The following is a 7,440-nucleotide window of genomic DNA, read 5'->3' as shown; positions in this document are numbered from 1 at the left end:
CCGCGTTATGTTTTACAAAATGTCATTCTTGAATAACCACAGGACTTATAATACTGACAAGTAAGAACTAATAAACAGTGGAATAGAATGTGTGCTCTAGAGGAAAATCAGATGACTGATTGAAAAACAAAGCACAATTCCCAAAGATCAAATTGTCACTTAAAGTGAAATATACTGTTTGAGAATATCCTAAAAAGTGGGAATAAGGAAAGTATGGGGAGTTCCATAAGTAGACTAGGAAACAGAAAATAATCCTACATTTTTTTTTGAGGGGAAAGATGCTATTATGTTATAAGGTTCAGAAAATCTGACCAGTGTTTTATGGAAAATAATGTGCGGGGAATTCCCCCCCTTCCTTTACTAGTTCTGTCGGTTACACATAGATGGCAGCTAAGTGTCAGTTTCAGGGACCGTCTGGTAAAGCAGTGTTCACAGACTGGGTGTCCAGACATGGGACTGGGTTATGAGGTGGAGTAGAAGGCTCTTGAGAGCAGCAATATGCCAGGAGTTAGTGTTATGAATCCAACAGGTCTTGTTCTAACATAGGCAGTGTTATTACTTATCTGTGGATGCATAAAAAGTGACCCCATAACTTTGCAGCTTAAAACAACAAACATCTATTATCCTATACTTTCTGGGTGTTCAAGAGTCCAGGGGCATTCAGTTGGGTGGTTTTGGCTCAAGGTCTTTCATGAGGTTGCCTTTAAGCTGTTAGCTGGGGCAGCAGTTTCTGATGGCTCCACTGGGGCTGGTGAATCTGCTGCCAAATTCACTCACGTAGGTGATGGCAGGTCTCAGTTTCTCTGTGCCTGTTGGCTGTAGGCTTCAGTTTTTTGCCCTGTGGGCCTCACCACATGACGTGGCAGAGATGGAAAGAGAGGAGGAACACGCTCTCAAGACGGAAGCTGCACTCTTTATAACCTCATCTCGGAAGTGACATGTTATAGTTTCTACCGTATGCTGTTGCACTGTGGGAGAGGACTGACTACCCAAGGGACTACACTGACGACCAGGAGGCAGGGATTGTTGGGGGCCAAGTTGGAGCCTGGGTACCACAGGCACAAAAGCATCGATTAAGATTGTTCTCCCTCAGAAATGCCAGGTCAAATCTGAAATATTCCTAACAAGAAAGCCCAAGAGAATAGACATATTTTGGTTTGAATAAATAGCATTTTATGTGTGTGTGTGTGTGTGTGTGTGTGTGTGTGTGTGTGTGTGTGTGCGTGTGATCATTGCTCTACAAATATTTAAAACAGAGGTCGGCAAACTAGCCTTTGGGCCAAATAAGGCTGCCTATTTTTGTGTGGTCCATGAAATAAGAATGGTTTCGCATTTTTATTTACTTATGTATTTGTTTATTTATTTATTTATTTTTTGAGATGGAGTCTCACTCTGTCACCCAGGCTGGAGTGCAGTGGCGCGATCTCAGCTCACTGCAACGTCCGCCTCCCAGGTTCAAGCCATTCTTGCTTTGAGCCTCAGCCCCACAAGTAGCTGGGACCACAAGCGCGCCATCATGTCTGGCTCATTTTTTTGTATTTTTAGTAGAGACAAGGTTTTTGCTATGTTGCCCAGGCTGGTCTCAAACTCCTGAGCTCAAGCGATCCACATGCCTCAGCCTCCCAAAGTGCTGGGATTACAGGTGTCAGCCACCACACCTGATTGAGCCACCGCAGCCAGCCTCATATTTTTAAATGGTTGGTAAAAAGTCAAAACAATAACTATACTGATGACGTGGGAAAACTACATGGTTCAAATTTCAGTGTCCATTAAATAAATTTTTATTGGAACAGAGTTAAATTTTGAACAAATTTTGTAACATTAAGTATCTTTAACATATTAAACCAATGTTTCATAAACTGTTTAAACAGAACATCGATCTCACAAGAATTATTAGGTATTCCACGAGAAATGATCTGTGGTCAAGTAACTGTGGGAAATCTAAAATTTAAAAATATTAACATATGTGTGTATACATATGTATGTGTACACACACACACAACTAGAACTTTCTAGAGCTTTTAGTTTGACACAGTAAACAATACAGAAAACAATGCAATGTTTTCTAAATGTTTTTCAACTGCCAAAACCCTTTTCTCAAAACTAATGTTAATATCACTGAGGGCACTTGTGTTCCACCAAGTACTGTTCCCCTAAGTATTGAGATATGTTGCATTAGATACATACCATACATATTTCCTGTTATGTGCCACTTGTTGAGAGTATAGAACAGATGCACAGCATCTACTATTAATCTTTCAAATAAGCATAATCAACCCGTATCTTGCTGTAATTATGTGTAATAAACTTAGGGGTATCATGACCTCTGCTCATTGTGAACTCCTTCTTCTTCTCCTTCCTCTGAAGACCCAGCCATCTTTGGTGGGATGAGGGCAGGAAGAACAATGGAAGCAACAGACAGCTACAGACCTCAGCAACTGAGGTCCACTCAGGAAATTCACCAAGACAATGAGTCCCTGGGTCCTTTCTTGAAGCAATACAAATTCATTAACCCTGGTCATGACTAGAAAAGAGGAAGAAAAAATAGGCATATGACAAGCCCAAGATGTTTCCCAGCTCAGAGAGGGGGTTTGCAATACCCCCTTTTATTCACCCACTTTTATGCTGGCAGAACCATTCTCTTACTCATTTGTACTGGCTGTCTGGTCTTGCCCTATTTCATGCAGTCTTAGTGGAAATGCTGAATACAGTGCTTTGTGCTGGCTGTCACTCAGGGAAAAAAGCAGTATAGAGATGAGTCAGCCAGTGACAGGGTCATAAGGAGATTGTCTATGATTTTCATGAGGGGAGCTGGGAGCTGTGGGCTGCAAGGTTCTTGTGCATTCTGAGGTCTGGGCATTCTATTTGAATAATGGCAGCTTTCCAATATCTTTTTTTTATTTTTACTTTTTTTGGAGATGGAGTCTCACTATGTTGCCCAGACTGGACTCGAACTCCCCAGCTCAAGTGATCCTCCAGCCTCCCAAGTAGCTGGGACTACAGGCACACACCATTCTATCCAGCTCAGTATCCTTCTAATAAATGCTCTTTATTATTTAAGTAAGTCAGAGTCAATTTTCCTTTCTGGCAATCAAATAATTACAGTAGATTTGGGGTCAGGGGGTACAGTATAATCAGAGAATATATACTAAGATTTTAAAAGTAACAGTTGCTTTCTAAAATTGTTCTTGTCTGTATTTTCTACAATGAATAATGAATATGTATTATTTTTATACTATCCAATGAAAGGATAATAAAGCTACTTTTACCAGGATCGAAGACAGAGATAAAACCAGGCACCTGGGATTTGTTGATTACCACAATTGAGCCTTGAATTTGGCTCTAAGGTTCCTGAGAGTTAAGGAGAAAACGTGGGACAGGAAACATATGCGTTATTTAGTCTGACAAAAAGAAGAAAACGTATTTTGCTGAAGAGATGAGGTTTTTCCTGGCACTGAATTTAAGGAGAAATCTTGTACATGTGTGTGTTCTTGTATAAGATACATAGAGTAACTTAACGGCTATTATCTTGAAATGTGGTTTTACAAAAGACGGTGTTCTTCAAATGGATTTTTATATTAGTATGGTATAAAAACTAAGAGACTCACAGTAAATCTTAACATAATGAAGATATCTATGCAAGAGACCAAAATAAAAAGGTCAGATAAATTTCATTCTTCAGGTACCAACCTAATGCAGGGAAATCCCAGCTCTTACTTTCACTTACCTTAAAACCTCACTTCTTCCAATGTAGATCCAATTCACAACCTTCTTCTTCTTCTTCTTCTTCTTCTTCTTCTTCTTCTTCTTCTTCTTCTTCTTCTTCTTCTTCTTCTTCTTCTTCTTCTTCTTCTTCTTCTTCTTCTTCTTCTTCTTCTTCTTCTTCTTCTTCTTCTTCTTCTTCTTCTTCTTCTTCTTCTTCTTCTTCTTCTTCTTCTTCTTCTTCTTCTTCTTCTTCTTCTTCTTTCTTCTTCTTCTTCTTCTTCTTCTTCCTCTTCTTCTTCTTCTTCTTCTTCTTCTTCTTCTTCTTCTTCTTCTTCTTCTTCTTCTTCTTCTTCTTCTTCTTTTATTTATTTATTTATTTTTTGCAATGGAGTCTCACTCTATCACCCAGGCTGGAATGCAGTGGTGCCATCTCGGTTCACTGCAACCTTCGCCTCCAGGGTTCAAGCAATTCTCCTGCCTCAGCCTCCTGAGTAGCTGGGATTACAGGCGCGTGTCACCATGCCAAGCTAATTTTTGTATTATCGGTAGAGATGGTGTTTCACCATGTTGGTCAGGCTGGTCTTGAACTCCTGACCTCGTGATCCGACCACCTCGGCCTTCCAAAGTGGTGCAGTTACAGGCATGAGCCGCCGCACCCGGCCAGCACAACATTATTCTTCACAAGTGGATATATTTGTGATTAGTTTGTGCACATTCCTCACTGAACAGCAGAAATTTAATCAAACACATCCGGTCGAGTTGGGTCTTCTTCCCAGTTGTCTTTTTTCACCTCTTTCTCATCCCCAAATTTCTATAAATCCTCTCTGATCCAAGTTCACCTCTTGGCCTCAACTAAGGACAATCAAGCTTTTGCCTACCTTACTTAATAAAAACGTGTGGTTTAGTTAGTAGAATAATTTCCATTTATTGTTCTCAAACAAGGCCATTAATGCCTTACCAACCTACCAAAAAATATTATCTTGGGACTTCTGCTTTTGACATGATGGTGAACCATATAGTCTTAAAGAGCTCTTCTCTTACCAAACAACTTGCACCAACACAAAACCTAATTTTTATAATATTGCTTGTATCACAGAAAATAGGAAACTTTCCAAAGGAAAACAATAACAACAACAACAACAACAACAACAACAACAGACACCCAGTGAGTCTTAAGTGCCTCTGAGAAAGTAGAGTTGAAGAGGGAGCAAACAAAATTAAGAGATCAGCCCTGCAATCCAGAAACTCAGCTGATGACCAGTGGTAAGATGAGGGGAGTGGGGGAAGGGACAAGTTTAAAACCCCAGATGCTCCAAATATGGATTAAAAGCAGTTGCAGGCTGGGCGCAGTGGCTCACGCCTATAAACCCAGCACTTTGGGAGGCCGAGGTGGGCGGATCACCTGAGGTCAGGAGTTCGAGACCAGCCTGACTAACATGGTGAAATCCTGTCTCTGTACTAAAAATACAAAAAATTAGCCAGGTGTGGTGGTGCAAGCCTGTAATCCCAGCTACTCTGGAGGCTGAGGCAGGAGAAGTGCTTGAACCTGGAAGGCAGAAGTTGCCGTGAGCCGAGGCCTCGCCATTGTACTCCAGCCTGGGCAACAAGAGCGAAACTCCGTATCAAAAAAAAAAAAAAAAAAATTGCAGGTTTGTGACAGCCCCCAACTCTTTGACAAAGTGAATAAAAATCATCTCTGGAGGAAGAATTCTTGATTTAAGCCCAAACATTTTTCAACCAATGAATTTCAGCAAAATATCAGTTCATGATCAAAGATCACCAAAACCATATAGAAGAAAAAAGAATAAGATTCCACACAAACAATAAGCAACACACTTAGACCACTAATGACTTCAGTTGTTAGAACACCAGCTAGGAAATAGAAAATATGGATGAAATGTTCAAAGAGATAAAAGATAAAGCCACAAAGATGAGTTAGGTCATGAGACTATAAAATATGCTAAGGTAGCTATAAAAAATAATTTAAAATTCAATGAGACCAGGTAGCAGTAATCCATTTCCAAACAACATTACAGAGCTGGGGAAAGAATCAACTATCCACCAGCAGTAGAATGAATACATTATGGGCAATAGAATACCGTGCATTATTGAAAACGATCCAACTAGAGCTATATGTTACAATACGAATGCATCTCTCAATACTAAACTAAGGAAACGAGATCGTCAAGAATAAAAATAATAGGATCCCATATATTTCAAAAACAAGTAAATTATGATACCAGTTAGAGATATTTGTCTGTTTATATGGGCACATAAATGATAAAGGAAGTCAATAAATGATTGTCTAAATAGCTGTAATCACTGGGAGTGAGTGAGGGAGGGATGTATGAAGGAGAGAGGCACATGGGGTTTCTAGGACGCTGGAACTATTCTATTTCTTGACGAGTCGTTACGCACATATTCATTTTATCATTTTTCTTTAAAGTGTTTACACATTTTATGTACTACTCTGTGTATGTATCACATGATAAAAGCAAAGAAAAAAGCCAGACAGGGATCCACACTCCCACCAATGAGGATGATTATGTTGTTCTATTCTGACCACATCCATCAGTAAGCAATATATCAGGGCTGCCTCTCAAAAAAACAAAAAAACAACCAAAAAAAAAATGAAAAAGTACAGAAAATTATTAGAATGGATTGTACTACAATTAAGAATGCCTGTTCATCAAAGACACCATAAAGGAGAGAAAAGGCAATCTACAGAGTGTGAGGAGATGTTTATAAAAATTCTAGAAAAGTCAGGTATACACTAAGAACTCAGCTGGGGTAAGTAACTACCTCATTCTAGGTGTCTGATGCCATCTCTGTCTCTAATTCTGCTTGTAAAATAGTTTTATTATCCTTTCATATTATAAAAATAATATTCATTATTTGTTATAGGAAATATAGACAAGGAAAATGGAAAGAAAAGCAACTGTTACTTTTAAAATCTTAGTGTATATTATCTGATTCTACAGCCTACTGCCATGCCCCAACTTCATTATTGTTGTTTGGTTGCCAGTAAGGAAAATTGACTCCAACTTACCTAAACGATGAAAAGTCTGGGCTTGGTGGCTCTTGCCTGAAATCCCTGCACTTCGGGAGGCCGAGGCGGGTGGATCACCTGAGGTCAGGAGTTCGAGACCAGCCTGCCTAACATGGCAAAACCCCGTCTCTACAAAAAACACAAAAAATTAGCCAGGTGTGGTGGTGAGCGCCTGTAATCCCAGCTACCCGGGAGGCTGAGGCAGGAGAATCGCTTGAACCTGGGAGGCAGAGGTTGTGGTGAGCCGAGATCGAGCTACTGCACTCCAGCCTGGGCAACAAGAGCAAAACGCTGTCAAAAACAAAAAAACCCAAAAAAACAGAAAACAAAAAACATACAGACACACACAATGAAAATTATTTATTACAAGAATACTACAGAGCCTCGTGCAAATCCAGCAGAATGCTCAGGCCACGAAATACACAGGAACCTTGGTGGCCCTCGGCAACCAAAATCATGAACAATCTCCCTAGGACCTTTCCTCAGGTTGTTTTATCTTTAAACAACTTTTGTTCCTGAATAGTTACACTCCAGATCTAAAATCCCAGCAAAGGTGCTTATTAGCGGGCATGGAGCACTGTATTAGGAAACCCCCCAAATACATGGAATGTCACAAGGGCAGGCACCCAGACCAAAGAAGTATGTGTATATTTGGGGGGAAGATTGTAAGGGGACAGTTATTTCCC

At 40.0% G+C, this 7,440-nt stretch overlaps 1 long non-coding RNA gene across 1 annotated transcript; it reads left to right on the top strand.

The window, feature by feature from the left end:
• The first annotated feature begins 384 nt into the window (after positions 1-384).
• LOC134732476 (uncharacterized) lies at positions 385-6,342 on the top strand. The gene is made up of 2 exons (XR_010115679.1): positions 385-507; positions 4,802-6,342. It is a non-coding gene; the product is annotated as an uncharacterized lncRNA (long non-coding RNA).
• Positions 6,343-7,440: the final 1,098 nt, after the last annotated feature.

Source organism: Symphalangus syndactylus, chromosome 14 (assembly GCF_028878055.3).
Source record: "Symphalangus syndactylus isolate Jambi chromosome 14, NHGRI_mSymSyn1-v2.1_pri, whole genome shotgun sequence".
In the NCBI taxonomy this organism is placed as follows: Eukaryota; Metazoa; Chordata; class Mammalia; order Primates; family Hylobatidae; genus Symphalangus; species Symphalangus syndactylus.
This window is presented reverse-complemented; position numbering and strand designations above follow the sequence as displayed.